Below are 17,369 nucleotides of genomic sequence, written 5' to 3'. Positions count from 1 at the left end.
TTCCTGCTGCACAATAATGCAGGGTCGTGAAACAAACCAACAGTCTGTCTTTATTTAAAATTATGGGGACCTCCCTGGTGGTCCAGTGGTTGAGAATCTGCCTTCCAATGAAGGGGACGCTGGTTCAATCCCTGGTCGGGGAGCTAAGATCCCACATGCCACGGGGCAAGTAAGCCTGCGCACCACACTAGAGAGAAGCCCGTGCACCACAACGAAGAGCCCACGCGCTGCAATAAAAGATCCAATGTGCCGCAACTAAGACCCAACACGGCCAAGAAAATAATAATAAAAATAAAATTATGAGAATTTGTTCATTATGGATATTTTTGCATTCATTTAGACTTTTAAAAAAATATTGAATTTAAATATGATTTACCTTGATTACTGAGTTTTTTGTAGCCCTTCCCTCTCACAGTTTGCACCTGAGGAGAGTGTTTCACTCATCCCATCCTAATCCCAATTCTGAACCTGGGTGTAAATCCTGCTTCTGCTTGGGTAAGTTACTTAACCAATCTAAGCCTCACTTACTTGTGTGTAAGATGTCGTTTATGCCAGCCCCTCCTTTACAGTGCTGTGAAGTTTAAATGAGGTGACGTGGTGAAGTGCCCAGCCCAAAGTGGGAAGCCTCTAATATGCCCTAATGTGGGTTGGCTAATATCATGTACAAAGATTGCACAGTACCATGGTTCTAATTTGCTTATTCCAAGAAAGTTGGCTTACCTGGGGTTTGCAGGTTCTTGGGTATAGGACTGGGGTTGTCTCAACAACAAACTGTCTCCAACCAAGTAATTCTAGATTAAAGGTGTTCAAGATCTTCCATAAAATCCTAGGGATCCCCAAATAACCAGATATTATTGACAGCTGAACAATGACTATATAAATGACTATATAAATTGCCTGATAGGCATAATTATTTTAATCTATTTTATATATTTGGATCTGTGCAAATTTTATTTTAATCAATTTAAAGAAAGAGTTTGTAGATTTAAAATAAGTTTGAGAATTATGCTTCTAGATCTTAGTTCTCAAAGTTTAATGTCCATAAGAGTCAGCTGGGCGTCTTGTTCAAATTCACATTCTGATTCAGCAGGTGTAACTGCTGAGGTTCTGCATTTGTAACAAGCTCCCAGGTGGGAGTGGCTACATAATTCGCGGGGCTTGGTGGGAATGAAAATTCAGGATGTCTTGTTCAAAAATTAACAATTTCAAAATGGCGACAACAAAGTATAAAACCACATGCAGATTCTTAAGCACGAGTCCCTGGGCTACTCCACAGGCCACACGCCCATGAAGGCAACCCTGCTTCCAGGTGACACCAGTGCTGTTGGCCCATGGCCATACTTTGAGTAGCAAAGGTCTAATCAGTGGTGTCCAGCAGAACTTCCTGTGATAATGGAAACGTTCTATATGTGTGCTATTCAATACAGCAGCCACTTAGCCACATGGGGCTGTTGAGCACTTGGAATGTGGCTAGAGTGACTAAAACTGGTTTTATTGAATTTTAATTAAATTTAAATAGCCCCATGTGTCTGGTGGCTGCTGCATTGGACAGTACAATTTGGTTGTCAGCTTTCTCCAGCAGGAAATGTCCTATTCTAGCACATTTTCAGTCTCCAGGTTGCCTAAAGAACATTATAGTCAAGGGAAGTCAGACCAGATCTTTTTCTTTATGTTTTAATAGATTTCTTATTATTATTACTATTACTATTTCTTAATCTGACAGGTAATGCTGCTCCAAATATTCTCATGGAAAAGACCTGGCCTTTTGGTCTGGGAAATAATCATTTTTTTACATTAAAAATTTTTTTGTACTTACTGTGGAAAATATTGGCAATTCAGATGTTAAAAGTTTCTTGTCTCCCGTCGTAGGACGTGATTGACAGCCTTTAAGTGCTTGTCTGCGTCTTTTAAAATGAAGTGACTGACACTCTTCAAGAAGAGCACACTTTCCTGCAGCCTGGAAATGTGACTTGATCGCCCTGATGTGAAGATGGTTTTCAGGTGTCTGAGCAGCTCCTCAGGCTTTTTTGCGGTACGCGGGCCTCTCACTGTTGTGGCCTCTCCCGTTGCGGAGCACAGGCTCCGGACGCGCAGGCTCAGCGGCCATGGCTCGCGGGCCCTGGCGCTCCGCGGCATGTGGGATCCTCCCGGACCGGGCCACGAACCCGTGTGCCCTGCATCGGCAGGCGGACTCTCAACCACTGCGCCGCCAGGGAAGCCCTCCTCAGGCTTTTAACCCTCTATGGTCAGACATCGTGTTTCCGGTCATTGGACTGAGCCTGCGCAGGGAAGACAGAACGCGCGGGAGTCCCACCAGACTTGCTATTATGAACCAAAGAGGCACTTGAATTCTGAAGGGCTTTTTAAAAAAATTTGGTCCGTGTGAAATCTTCAAGCTGCTAAATTGCTAATCTTCAGAGAGGTTTTCTGGTTTCCAAACTCTGCTCAAGACTTTAAGCTTTCTTTTTGAAACAGGATGAATTGGGCAGTCAATGAGAGAGAGAGAGATTTAAAATCTAACTTCTTGAGTCAAAGAAATGGAAGTAAGAAGATGCCACGAGAAGTTTGGGAGACCAGGAAGGAAGGAAGGAATGTGAGAAGGGGCTCATTTAAGAATAACAGCCAGAAACCAAAGCTCCATCCAACAGGAATTTATACGTATCAGGAAAAAACAGCCCTTGGTTTCTGTGACTGTTTTTTCTTTGGATCTTAGTTGGCTCTCGACATCAAAGCACAAAGCACAGGAGGGATTAAACATTCTCCAAATGGGTCACTGTTTGGCAGCCCCGAGATACACTATTTAGAAACCTAACATCTGGAAACAGACCCAGGAATCTATAAGAAGTTAGTAAATGATAGAGTGACAGTAGAGGAAAAGGTAGTGTTATCCAAAAGTGTTAAGTCAACTGGCCAAACATTTGGGGAAAATAAATATTGCTCAATACTTATACTCTACAACAAAACAAATCCCATATGGATTAAATATTTATATGCTAAAAATAAACAAACCCCCAAACTATAAAAGTGCTGGTGGAAGAGTGGAATTTTGGGGTCAGGGGTGTGTATGTACTTAATTTGACCACAGTTTACTCTCCCATTGGCAGTGCAAGGGTTCTATGTCTGCAAATCCACACCAATACCTGATATTATCTAGTTTCTAGTTTTTGCCATTTAATAAGGCATAAGTTTATTTCAAAATGCATTTCTTGTATTATTAATGAATTTGAACATCTCTTCAAATCCTTTTTTGTTTTTTGGATTTCCATTTTCATAAAATGCCTGCTTATACCCTTTGCCCAATTTCTACTGGGGTTTCTGTATTTTTCTTCTTGATTTGAGACGGTTCTTTGTGTATTCTAGATATTAATCCCTTGTTAATTTGCACATTGCAAATACCATTTTCCTCTTTGTCACTCTAAAAATACCAATGTTAGTAATGTTAGTCTTTGCTGAACAGAAGTCCTTCATTTTGATGCAACAAAATCTGTCTCACAGGATCCATAAGTGGATGCAGGATTGTTTGTGATGGGAAGTTGAAGGCAGTTGGAATGCCCATTGCTGGGAGAGCGGATTGGTGAAATGTTAGAGGCACACCAAGGAGGGCTGACTAGAAGTTAGAAGCAATGCATCAAATGCACACAGAACATCAAGGATGGATCTTAAAAATGCAATGCTGAGTGAAACAAGTAAGATGCATAATGAGATATATAACACAATATCATTTATGTATGTCAATTAAAATGTGTCAACATCATACAATATGTATTTAGCAAAAACATATGCAAATGAAAAAGATACATATTCAACACCTTAGAACGGTTTTATGAAGGGGCAGATTGGAATAGGAAATGGGGATTACAGGGAATAAATAAATAAGAGAGGAGCCTAAGAAGGATCAATCACTGATAATATCTTAGGAAATGAATCAACTGCACCTGAGTATCCCACACTCAACCACAGAAGAAAAAAGTACAGGTAAATATTTCTATCATGTGGAGGTAAGAAAAGACTTTCTCAGCATGTTGCTAAAGACAAAAACTATAAAGGAAAAGGATGTTCAAGCTAATGAAATAAAATATTTTTGAATTATAGTAAATATACATTGCATAAAATGTACCATTTTAACCATTTTTAAGTGTGCAGCTTGGTAGTGTTAAGTACATTCACATTGCTTCCCAACCAATCTCCAGAACTCTTTTCATCTGACAAATCTGTACCCAGTAAACAAATCCCCATTTCCCCCTCCTCCCAACCCCTGGCAACCACCATTCGATGTTCTGTCTCTGTGAATTTGACTCCTCTAGGTACCTCACACAAGTGGAATCATACAGTATTTGTCCTTTTGTGACTGGCTTATTTCACTTAGCATAATGTCCTCAAGGTTCATCCATGTTGTAGCAAGTGTTAGATTTTCCTTCCTTTTTAAGACTAAATAATATTCCATTGTACAGCATTTTATTTATCCATTCATCTGCTGATGGGCAAGTGGGTTAGTCCCACATTTTGGCTATTGTGAATAATGCTGCTATAAACATGAATGTACAAATATCTCTTCAAGACCTTGCTTTCATTTTTTTTGAATATATATCAAGTGGAATTGCTGAATCATATGGTCATTCTATTTTTTCAAAGTGGCTTTGAATAGCCACTTACTCCTAATACGAAGCGTCTACATTCAGCCAGAGTGGCCATGGAAAATTCCCGTTATGTGGATGTCAGCAGGGAGAGTCACACATCTCTAAGGGGACCCCTGACCCTCTGAAGATGGCAAAGGTTGCCTGAAACAAATATTACAATAAAAATGTATTATTAAAATTTTATAAGTTGTAACAAGTATAATAGAAATTTACATGTTAACTTCCCAGCAGTGTGATTTTGAAACATTTTAGCAAATATACTTCCGAGGTTATTAAAGCTGCACTAAGACCTGTGGAAACCCTCATGTGACAGGCAATGCTTCCTTTGTAGTTTCACTTTAGCTACTTGTGCACACGTGCAGGTGACATACTTTCCATCTCCTTTCAGAGCCTTTCTTCCTCTTTTTAAGTGGTGCTCCGTATATGTAGATCTGCTAATGTGAACTCACTCCCCGCTCCCCAAAGCCGTGCTGTGTCCAGGAAGTTACAAACTGGAAGTGGTTGCATTGAAGTGAAGGCATGGGGACAAGTTTTAAAATGGGGAAACTGGATTTCTTTGGCCTGAGAGGAAGAAACTCAGTACAGGATAGTGGGCTTTAAGTACCCGAGGTGCTCAAGAAGCAGAGATTACAAAAGACAGTGCTTTCTAGGAAAGAAAGCTGTCCATTAAAGAACTGGGCTCCCTTGAGAGGTAGTGAGTTCCCCATCCCTGGAAATGTTTCTCCTGTAGAGAACATTGCTCCAGGGGGCTGAACCAGATGAAGGTCCCATGAAATACCGGGGTTTTGTGACTGACTGAGCACACAGCTGCCTTATGGAAAGATGAGAAGAAGACCTCAGTGGGAATTGTGTGTCTGAGGAGGAGGCTTTGTGGCACATGCCTGGCAGCACGTGGAGAATGAGATTGTGATATAAGCTTGATGTCCTTAGTGCCCTTTTCTCCAGTTAACTATCAGCCCCCACTGGACCGCCCCACCCACTGTCTCCCAGGCTCTCTCCACCACCTAAACCTCCTTCCTCTTTGCCTACTCAACCTTAACCATTTTTCTTCTGCCACAGAACCTTCCATTAAAACTTCCTCCTACTCACTGCCACATTTAATGGAGATGTGATTCAAAGTTACTGATAGAGATCATGGGGCTCTACCCACCTGCCCACTCACCACAGAGCAGTAAGACATCAAAGTTAAGAGAATGGCCTTTGCAGTCACACCAACGTTAGAATTCGAGTCTTACCAAAACTACCTATTACTTCCCACCCCTCAGCTTCGGTTTCCTCATCCGTCATTTGGGGAAGATGATGCAAATGACAGCTCATGTTTGCACCAGGTACTAACTAAATGCATCATACACATAACCTCTCCTGAGAGATACGTACTCTTCATTCTCTGCACTTGACCACCCGTAGGATTGCAGTGAGGCACGGAAGTGCTTCACCCAGCCTTCCCCCACCCCCACCCCCAGTGCACACTTGGTGCTGCATACATGCTGCCTGTTATTGTGATAAATCAGGTTGTGGGATCTGGTGCTATAGCAATGGTAGACGTAACTCCACTCTTTTCTTCCCTCGGATCATGACAACCTTGAGAACAGCTGGTCTCTACAGCAGTTTGGCATTTATTCATCTTGGACTGTTACTGGGTTGCTCACGAATCTATGTGTGTCTTGTCTCTGGTGGATAAGAACTATTGGTGACACTCAGGACATCTTCCCCAGAAAGTGATGAGCCTCTCAAGCCCACGGGATCGTGGTGACTGGAGAATGCGTGTTGGATTAGGTGGATCCCAGCTGGGCAGTTCCTCTAAGGCTGGGGAACGGCACTTTCCCAGATGCCAGACAGATGTCTTGCAGAGAAATGACAGGCTGTGGGTGGGACCCCGGATAATGGAGAACTCTGGGGCCTCACAGCCACCAAGCTTGCCTTGGCAACAGCTCTTTTCCCTGTTCTCGTTTGAAAGGGAATTATGTGACTGCTGGCACTAGGCAGTTATCATTTGTGAACATTTTTTCTCTTGTGTCATGTCAGAGGAAGGCACACACAAACCTTGCCTGTGAACAGTACATTCAGGAATTATAGGCATAAGCCAATCTAGTTTTAAAAATGATGTTGCCATCTAAATTCTATTAAGCCTACAATGCAATCTCCCTTAGACCAAAATATTCTCTTTTCACTTTCTTTTTCTCCAATTTAATTTGATTTTTGCTCTCTTTAGAGGATACACAGAAATCGGGTTAGGGCTTCGTCGAGTCAATATTGCGCATAGAGAGCTTTTTCCCTTTCTATTTCAGCCCATTCTCTATTTCTTCCTTAATCCACTTTCTGCCCAGTGAATATCCCAAGAAGAACTGGACAGAGATAAATCATTTTGCCTTGGAAACTTATCAGGTTGAAAATAAATAAAAAATCTGCTGCCCTCCGAAACTCAGAAAATCACGTTAGCCTAAGGTACCAAGTCTGTTTATTTTCCTTTATCCTAAGGGATAGATTCCATTATGAAAGCTGGGCCCAACTGAATGTCCAAAGCAGTCCCTCATACCCAGGGAGTGCCAGAAATAATAAATGAATGTGTTTGCTATTGAAATGGTCCAGTCGTGAATTCAGAAGGGATTCTATTTGGTTTTTTTGGAGGGGTTGAATCATATAGGTTTTAAATAATAATTCTGCAAGTTCAGCTCTTTTTGAGGGCATGCAGAATCATTTGAATCACAGGAATCACAACTCCTGAAAACCCAGAGAGTAGTTGTTATAACAAGACTGAAGCAATATTGCTTTTTATGCAGCTTAAGGTGTAAGCAAATATTTCCTCTTAACACATTTCTAATGTTTGGTACAGTAACGTTCATCAGATTTGACAAAAACAGACATACCTTTTTAAAAATCCAGGCTTTGGTGGTTCGGTGACTCGCGGTTGCAGGCTCCGGTCCTCTCTAACTGCCCCGGCCTGTGGGCCTGCTGCCTGCAGAGATGCCGGATTAAGTCAGGGGCGAGGGGCCGGTGCCGCGAGCGGCAACAACAACGCCGGGAGCTGAAGAGCGTAGGAGGACTCATGTTCAACACGGGGATTGGGCAGCACGTTTTGAAAAATCCTCTCATTGTTAACAGCATTATCGATAAGGCTGCCTTAAGACCAACTGATGTGGTGCTGGAAGTTGGACCTGGAACTGGCAATATGACTGTAAAGTTGCTAGAAAAGGCAAAAAAGGTAATAGCCTGTGAACTTGACATAAGGCTAGTAGCTGAACTTCACAAAAGAGTTCAGGGCACGCCTCTGGCCAGCAAACTTCAAGTAATGGTGGGTGATGTGTTGAAAACAGATTTGCCATTTTTTGATGCTTGTGTGGCAAATTTGCCTTATCACATCTCTTCTCCTTTTGTCTTCAAGCTGTTGCTGCACCGACCTTTTTTCAGATGTGCTGTACTTATGTTTCAAAGAGAATTTGCTCTCCGACTGGTTGCAAAACCTGGAGATAAGTTATACTGCAGACTGTCAATTAATACACAGCTATTAGCACGTGTGGACCATCTAATGAAAGTTGGGAAGAATAACTTCAGACCACCACCCAAGGTGGATTCCAGTGTCGTAAGGATAGAACCCAAGAATCCACCACCACCTATCAATTTTCAGGAATGGGATGGCCTAGTAAGGATCACCTTTGTTAGGAAAAACAAGACACTGTCTGCTGCATTTAAGTCAAGTGCAGTGCAACAGCTACTGGAAAAAAACTACAGAATTCACTGTTCGGTCCATAATATCATAATACCAGAAGATTTCAGCATAGCAGATAAAATACAGCAAATCCTAACCAGCACAGGTTTTAGTGACAAGCGGGCCCGTTCCATGGACATAGATGATTTCTTCAGATTGCTACATGGATTCAATGCAGAAGGTATCCATTTTTCTTAGGTATCTGCAGAAGAGAAGTTTCCAAACTCAACAAAGTAGAATTATATATTCTTAATAATTTGAGAAGATGAACTATGCTTGGACACTATGTGCTTGACTATTTTTGATTTACTATTATTGTCACCATTTATTACTCTGAATTTTTAAGGAAGTAAGTCAATTCTAACTATACAGGTTTTTTTTTTTTTGGTTTTGGTTTGATTTTAATATACAGCATAGGGCAGGGTCCAATTTATACGTGATACTCTTCAAGTTTAAGAGCCGCAGACACGCACAGCTTTACACTTAAAAGTTATTTCTAACAGTGTATTATATAAAGATGTTACACTAATATTTTCTATGTTATATATTACTGTGAGAACCTTTTTTTTAGGATTTTAGCTCTTTAGGCCTTGGTTCTTCAAGTCATAAGAAAGTTAAAATATGCTTAATTTAGTTACATATTCCCCATACCATTTCTTCTTGTTATTCATGTGTACAGTAAAGCAATTGTTTCCTTGTTTCCTAAAAAAAATAAAAATAAAAATAAAATAAAAATAAAAATCCAGGCTTCTCTCATTCCTTCCCTTTCTGTATCCAAGAAAATGAAGAAGAAAATACATAAATTAGAATAAGGCAAAAGTAATGGAGTCTAAGTGGCGTGTTTCTCTCTTTCTTACAAATTTTAGTTACATGTTGACTTGTGACGAAGGAAAAGGACTCTCTGTCTACAAGATGTAGTAAAAGGTGCCTTTATGTTCTGTAGGAAAGGAAAATGAAGAATTAATAACAATATGATAATATTTCCATCCTGGCAGGCAAAGCAACCTCGTGGATGTTTAGTGCAGCTACGGAGAGCGCTATGGTCTAGAATCATTTGAAGAAGCATCTCTGACAATTGGGAAGCCCCAGGGAAACTCCACATAAGAACTCAGACACCCTGGCCTGTTCACTACCTCCCACATTCTGGTCAGCTTTGCTACCACCCTTGGTCTGGCTTCACACACTGGCATTCTAGCCCCCTGGGATCCTGCCACCCTTTGACATGATGGATTTGATGTTGCAGTGACCTTAAAAGACATCTTTCTGGTAGCAAGACTACTAGGTTACAGACATCCTTGGTTACAGCCCAAGCAATGTGGCTTGGAACATTCTTCAACCAGGAAGGCTGGGCATGAATCAGTGGGCATTTCTCGTAGTCTAAAGTAGAGTCCATGTTCTTCCAAAGAAGAATACAAGTCATTTAATCTACAGGGGCAAGAAAGAATATATAAAGGCCCATGAGCAAAATCTTGATCTCTTTGTCAAACTTAAAATTAGATTCATCGGTAGGGGGACCTTCAAGATGGCAGAGGGATAAGACATGGAGATCACCTTCCTCCCCACAAATACATAAAAAATATATCTACATGTGGAAAAACTCCTACAGAACACCTACTGAACACTAGCAGAAGAGCTGAGACTTCCCAAAAGGCAAGAAAATCCCCACATACCTGGATAGGGCAAAAGAAAAAAGAAAAAACAGAGACAAAAGAATAAGGATGGGACCTGCACCAGTGGGAGGGAGCTGTGAAGGATTCCACACACCAGGAAGCCCCTTCACTGGCAGAGACGGGGGATGGCCCAGGGGGAAGCTTCGGAGCCGCGGGGGAGAGCGCAGCAACAGGGGTGCGGAGGGCAAAGCGGGGAGATTCCCGCACAGAGGATCAGGGCCGACCGGCACTCACCAGCCCGAGGGGCTTGTCTGCTCACCCGCCAGGGTGTGTGGGGCCTGAGAACTGAGGCTTGGGCTTCGGAGGTCAGATCCCAGGGAGAGGACTGGGGTTGGCTGCATGAACACAGCCTGAAGGGGCCAGTGCACCACAGCTAGCCGGGAGGGAATCCGGGAAAATCTCTGGATCTGCCTAAGAGGCAAGAGACCATTGTTTATGGTTGCACAAAGAGAGGGGATTCACAGCACCACCTAACTGAGCTCAAGAGACAGGCATGAGCTGTGGCTATCAGTGCAGACCCCAGAGACAGGCACGAGATGCTAAGGCTGCTGCTGCAGCCACCAAGAAGCCTGTGTGCAAGCACAGGTCACTATCCACACCCCCGCTCCCGGGAGCCTGTACAGCCTGCCACTGCCAGGGTCCCGTGATCCAGGGACAACTTCCCCAGGAGAACACACGGCACGCCTCAAGCTGTTGCAACATCACTCTGACCTCTGCCACTGCAGGATCGCCCCGCATTCCGTACCCCTCCTCCCCCACAGCCTGAGTTATCTAGAGCCCCCTAATCAGCAGCTGCTCTAACCGCATCCTCTCTGGGCAGGGAACAGATGCCCTCAGGCGACCTACATGCAGAGGCGGGGCAAACTCCAAAGCTGAACCCCAGGAGCTGTGTGAACAAAGAAGAGAAAGGGAAATCTCTCCCAGCAGCCTCAGGAGCAGCGGATTAAATCCCCACAATCAACTTGATGTACCCTGCATCTGTGGAACACCTGAATAGACAACAAGTCATCCCAAAATTGTGGCGGTATAATTTGGGAGCAACTGTAGACTTGGGGTCTGCTGTCTGCGACAGATTTGTTTCTGATTTTTATGTTTATCTTAGTATAGTTTTTAGCGTGTGTTATTATTGGTGGATTACTTTATTGGTTTGGTTGTTCTCTTCTTTTTTTTTTTTTTTTTTGCGGTACACGGGCTTCTCACTGTTGTGGCCTCTCCCGTTGCACAGCACAGGCTCCGGACGCCCAGGCTCAGCGGCCATGGCTCACGGGCCTAGCTGCTCCGTGGCATGTGGGATCTTCCCGGACCAGAGCACAAACCTGTGTCCCCTGCATCGGCAGGTGGACTCTGAACCACAGCGCCACCAGGGAAGCCCTGTTCTCGTCTTTTTTAAAATTATTATTATTTTTAAAAAATTTTTTATTTTAATAATATTAATTAATTAATTAATGTTTCTTTATTTTTCTCTCCCTTTTCTTCTGAGCTGTGTAGCTGACAGGGTCTTTGTGCTCTGGCCTGGTGTCAGGCCTGAACCTCTGAGCTGGGAGAGCCAAGTTCAGGACACCGGTGCACCAGAGACCTCCTGGCCCCACGTAATATCAATCAGCAAGAGCTCTCCCAGAGATCTAAGTCTCAACGCTAAGACCCAGCTCCACCCAACGGCCAGCAAGCTCCAGTGCTGGACACCCCAGGCCAATCAACTAGAAAGACAAGAACACAACCTCACCCATTAGCAGAGAGGCAGCCAGAAATCATACTAAGTTCACAGACACCCCAAAACACACCACCAGATGCGGCCCTGCCCACCAGAAAGAGGAGATCCAGCCCCACCCACCAGAACACAGGCACCGGTCCCCTCTAACAGGAAGGCTACACAAGCCACTGAACCAACCTCACCCACTGGGGCAGACACCAAAAGCAATGGGAACTATGAACCTGCAGCCTGCAAAAAGGAGACCCCAAACACAGTAAGTTAAAAAAATGAGAAAACAGACAAATATGCAGCAGATGAAGGAGCAAGGTAAAAACCCACCAGACCAAACAAATGAAGAGGAAATAGTCAGTCTACCTGAAAAAGAATTCATAGTAATGATAATAAAGATGATCCAAAATCTTGGAAATAGTATGGAGAAAATACAAGAAATGTTTAACAAGGACCTAGAAGAACTAAAGAGCAAACAAACAATGATGAACAACACAATAAAAGCAATTAAAAATTCTCTAGAAGGAATCAATAGCAGAATAGCTGAGGCAGAGAATGAATAAGTGACCTGGAAGATAAAACAGTGGAAATAACTAGCGCAGAGCAGAATAAAGAAAAAAGAATGAAAAGAATTGAGGACAGTCTCAGAGACCTCTGGGACAACATTAAATGCACCAACATTCAAGTTATAGGGGTCCCAGAAGAAGAATAGAAAAAGAAAGCGTCTGAGAAAATACTTGAAGAGATTATAGTTGAAAACTTCCCTAACATGGGAAAGGAAATAGTCAGTCAAGTCCAGGAAGCACAGAGAGTCCCATACAGGATAAATCCGAGGAGAAACATGCCAAGACACACATTAATCAAACTATCAAAAATTAAATACAAAGAAAAATTATTAAAAGCAGCAAGGGAAAAGCAACAAATAACATACAAGGGAAACCTCATAAGGTTAACAGCTGATCTGTCAGCAGAAACTCTGCAAGCCAGAAGGGAGTGGCATGACATATTTATGTGGTGAAAAGGAAAAACCTACAAGCAAGATTACTCTACCCAGCAAGGATTTCATTCAGATTCGATGGAGAAATTAAAAGCTTTACAGGCAAGCAAAAGTTAAGAGAATTCAGCACCACCAAACCAGCTTTACAACAACTGCTAAAGGAACTTCTCTAGGCAGGAAACACAAGAGAAGGAAAAGACCTACAAAACAAACCCAAAACAATTAAGAAAATGGGAATAGGAACATACATATCAATAATTACCTTAAATGTAAATGGATTAAATGCTCCAACCAAAACACATAGACTGGCTGAATGGATACAAAAACAAGACCCATATATATGCTGTCTACACGAGACCCACTTCAGACCTAGGGGCACATACAGACTGAAAGTGAGGGGATGGAAAAAGGTATTCCATGCAAATGGAAATCAAAAGAAAGCTGGAGTAGCAATTCTCATATCAGACAAAATAGACTTTAAAATAAAGACTATTACAAGAGACAAAGAAGGAAACTACATAATGATCAAGTGGTTGATCCAAGAAGAAGATATAACAATTTAAATATTTATACAACCAACATAGGAGCACCTCAATACATAAGGAAAATGTTAACAGCCATAAAAGGGGAAATTGACAGTAACACAATAATAGTAGGGGACTTTAACACCCCACTTTCACCAATGGATAGATCATCCAAAATGAAAATAAATAAGGAAACACGGGCTTCCCTGGTGGTACAGTGGTCGAGAGTCTGCCTGCTGATGCAGGGGACACGGGTTCGAGCCCCGGTCCGGGAAGATCCCACATGCCGCGGAGCGGCTAGGCCCGTGAGCCATGGCCGCTGAGCCTGCGCGTCCGGAGCCTGTGCTCCGCAATGGGAGAGGCCACAGCAGTGAGAGGCCCACATACCAAAATAAATAAATAAATAAATAGATAAATAAGGAAACACAAGCTTTAAATGACACATTAAACAAGATGGATTTAATTGATATTTATAGGACATTCCATCCCAAAACAACAGAATATACTTTCTTCTCAAGTGTTCATGGAACATTCTCCGGGATAGATCATATCTTGGGTCACAAATCAAGCCTTGTTTTTAAGAAAATTGAAATCATATCGAGTATCTTTTCCGACCACAATGCTCTGAGACTAGATATTAATTACAGGAAAAAAACTGTAAAAAATACAAACACATGGAGGCTAAACAGTACACTACTAAATAACCAAGAGATTACTGAAGAAATCAAAGAGGAAATCAAAAATTGCCTAGAAACAAATGACAATAAAAACATGAAAACCCAAAACCTATAGGATGGAACAAAAGCAGTTCTAAGAGGGAAGTTTATAGCAATACAATCCTACCTCAAGAAACAAGAAACATCTCAAATAAACAACCTAACATTACACCTAAAGAAATTAGAGAAAGCAGAACAAAAACACCCCAAAGTTAGCAGAAGGAAAGAAATCATAAAGATCAGATCAGAGATCAATAAGAAAGAAATGAAGGAAACAATAGCAAAGATCAATAAAACTAAAAGCTGGTTCTTTGAGAAGATAAACAAAATTGATAAACCATTAGCCAGACCCATCAAGAAAAAAAGAGAGAAGACTCAAATCAACAGAATTAGAAATGAAAAAGGAGAGGTAACAAGTGACACTGCAGAAATACAAAGGATCATGAGAGATTCCTAAAAGCAACTATATGCCAATAAAATGGCCAACCTGGAAGAAATGGACAAATTCCTAGAAATGCACAGCCTTCCCAGACTGAAACAGGAAGAAATAGAAAATATACACAGACCAATCACAAGCACTGAAATTGAAACTGTGATTAAAAATCTTCCAACAAACAAAAGTCCAGGACGAGATGGCTTCACAGGCGAATTCTATCAAACATTTAGAGAAGAGCTAACACCTATCTTTCTCAAACTCTTCCAAAATATAGCAGAGGGAGTAATTCTCCCAAATTCATTCTATGAGGCCACCATCACCCTGATACAAAAACCAGACAAAGATGTCACAAAGAAAGAAAACTACAGGCCGATATCACTGATGAACATAGATGCAGAAATCCTCAACAAAATACTAGCAAACAGAATCCAACAGCACATTAAAAGGATCATACACTATGATCAAGTGGGGTTTATTCCAGGAATACAAGGATTCTTCAGTATATGCAAATCAATCAATGTGATACACCATATTAACACACTGAAGGATAAAAAGCATATGATCATCTCAATATATGCAGAGAAAGCTTTTGACAAAATTCAACACCATTTATGATAAAAACTCTCGAGAAAGTAGGCATAGAGGGAACCTACCCCAACATAATAAAGGCCATATATGACAAAGTTCTCAATGGTGAAGAACTGAAACCATATCCTCTAAGATCAGGAACAAGACAAGGTTGTCCACTCTCACAACTCTTATTCAACATAGTCTTGGAAGTTTTAGCCACAGCAATCAGAGAAGAAAAGGAAATAAAATGGGAAAAGAAGAAGTAAAGCTGTCACTGTTTACAGATGACATGATACTATACATAGAGAATCCTAAAGATGCTACCAGAAAACTACTAGAGCTAATCAATGAATTTGGTAAAGTTGCAGGATACAAAATTAATGCACAGAAATCTCTGGCATTCCTATACACAAACGGTGAAAAATCTGAAAGTGAAATCAAGAAAACACTCCCATTTACCACTGCAACAAAAAGAATAAAATATCTAGGAATAAACCTACCTAAGGAGACAAAAGACCCGTGTGCAGAAAACTATAAGACACTGATGAAATAAATTAAAGATGATACAAATAGACGGAGAGATATATCATGTTCTTGGATTGGAAGAATCAACATTGTGAAAACGACTCTACTACCCAAAGCAGTCTACAGATTCAATGCAATCCCTATCAAACTACCACTGGCATTTTTCACAGAACTAGAACAAAAACTTTCACAATTTGTATGGAAACACAAAAGACCCCGAATAGCCAAAGCAATCTTGAGAAAGAAAAACGGAGCTGGAGGAATCAGGCTCCCTGATTTCAGACTATACTACAAAGCTACAGTAATCAAGACAGTATGGTACTGGCACAAAAACAGAAAGATAGATCAATGGAACAGGATAGAAATCCCAGAGATAAACCCACACACATGTAGTCACCTTACCTTTGATAAAGGAGGCAAGAATGTACAGTGGAGAAAGGACAGCCTCTTCAGTAAGTGGTGCTGGGAAAACTGGACAGGTACATGTAAAAGTATGAGATTAGATCACTCCCTAACACCGTACACAAAAATAAGCTCAAAGTGGATTAAAGATCTAAAAGTAAGGCCAGAAACTATCAAACTCTTAGAGGAAAACATAGGCAGAACAGTCTATGACATAAATCACAGCAAGATCCGTTCTGACCCACCTCCCAGAGAAATGGAAATAAAAACAAAAATAAACAAATGGGACCTAATGAAACTTCAAAGCTTTTGCACAGTAAAGGAAACCATAAACAAGACCAAAAGACAACCCTCAGAATGAGAGAAAATATTTGCAAATGAAGCAACTGACAAAGGATTAATCTCCAAAATGTATAAGCAGCTCATGCAGCTCAATAACAAAAAAACAAATAACACAATCCAAAAATAGGCAGAAGACCTAAATAGACATTTCTCCAAAGAAGATATACAGACTGCCAACAAACACATGAAAGAATGCTCAACATCATTAATCATTAGAGAAATGCAAATCAAAACTACAATGAGATATCATCTCACACCAGTCAGAATGGCCATCATCAAAAAATCTAGAAACAATAAATGCTGGAGAGGGTGTGGAGAAAAGGGAACACTCTTGCACTGCTGGTGGGAATGTGAATTGGTTCAGCCACTATGGAGAACAGTATGGAGGTTCCTTAAAAAACTACAAATAGAACTACCATATGACCCAGCAATCCCACTACTGGGCATATACCCTGAGAAAACCATAATTCAAAAAGAGTCATGTACCAAAATGTTCATTGCAGCTCTATTTACAATAGCCCGGAGATGGAAACAACCTAAGTGTCCATCATCAGATGAATGGATAAAGAATATGTGGCACATATATACAATGGAATATTACTCAGCCATAAAAAGAAACGAAATTGAGCTATTTGTAATGAGGTGGATAGACTTAGAGTCTGTCATACAGAGTGAAGTAAGTCAGAAGGAGAAAGACAAATACTGTATGCTAACACATATATATGGAATTTAAGAAAAAAAAATGTCATGAAGAACCTAGGGGTAAGACAGGAATAAAGACACAGACCAACTAGAGAACAGACTTGAGGATATGGGGAGGGGGAAGGGTGAGCTATGACAAAGCGAGAGAGAGGCATGGACATATATACACTACCAAACATAAGGTAGATAGCTAGTGGGAAGCAGCCGCATAGCACAGGGAGATCAGCTTGGTGTTTTGTGACCACCTGGAGGGGTGGGATAGGGAGGTTGGGAGGGAGGGAGACGCAAGAGGGAAGAGATATGGGAACATATGTATATGTATAACTGATTCACTTTGTTATAAAGCAGAAACTAGTACACCATTGTAAAGCAATTATAACCCAATAAAGATGTTAAAAAAAAACCAAAAAACTACAATGAGGTATCACCTCACACTGGTCAGA

At 41.3% G+C, this 17,369-nt stretch overlaps 1 pseudogene; it reads left to right on the top strand.

Moving 5' to 3' along the window:
- Positions 1-8,541, top strand: part of LOC103071668 (probable dimethyladenosine transferase pseudogene) — a 10,869-nt pseudogene extending 2,328 nt beyond the window's left edge.
- Positions 8,542-17,369: the final 8,828 nt, after the last annotated feature.

Source organism: Lipotes vexillifer, unplaced genomic scaffold (genome assembly GCF_000442215.2).
Source record: "Lipotes vexillifer unplaced genomic scaffold, Lipotes_vexillifer_v1.1 scaffold863, whole genome shotgun sequence".
Lineage (NCBI taxonomy): Eukaryota > Metazoa > Chordata > Mammalia > Artiodactyla > Lipotidae > Lipotes > Lipotes vexillifer.
The sequence above is the reverse complement of the archived record's forward strand: the minus strand, read 5'-3'. Positions and strand labels throughout refer to the sequence as shown.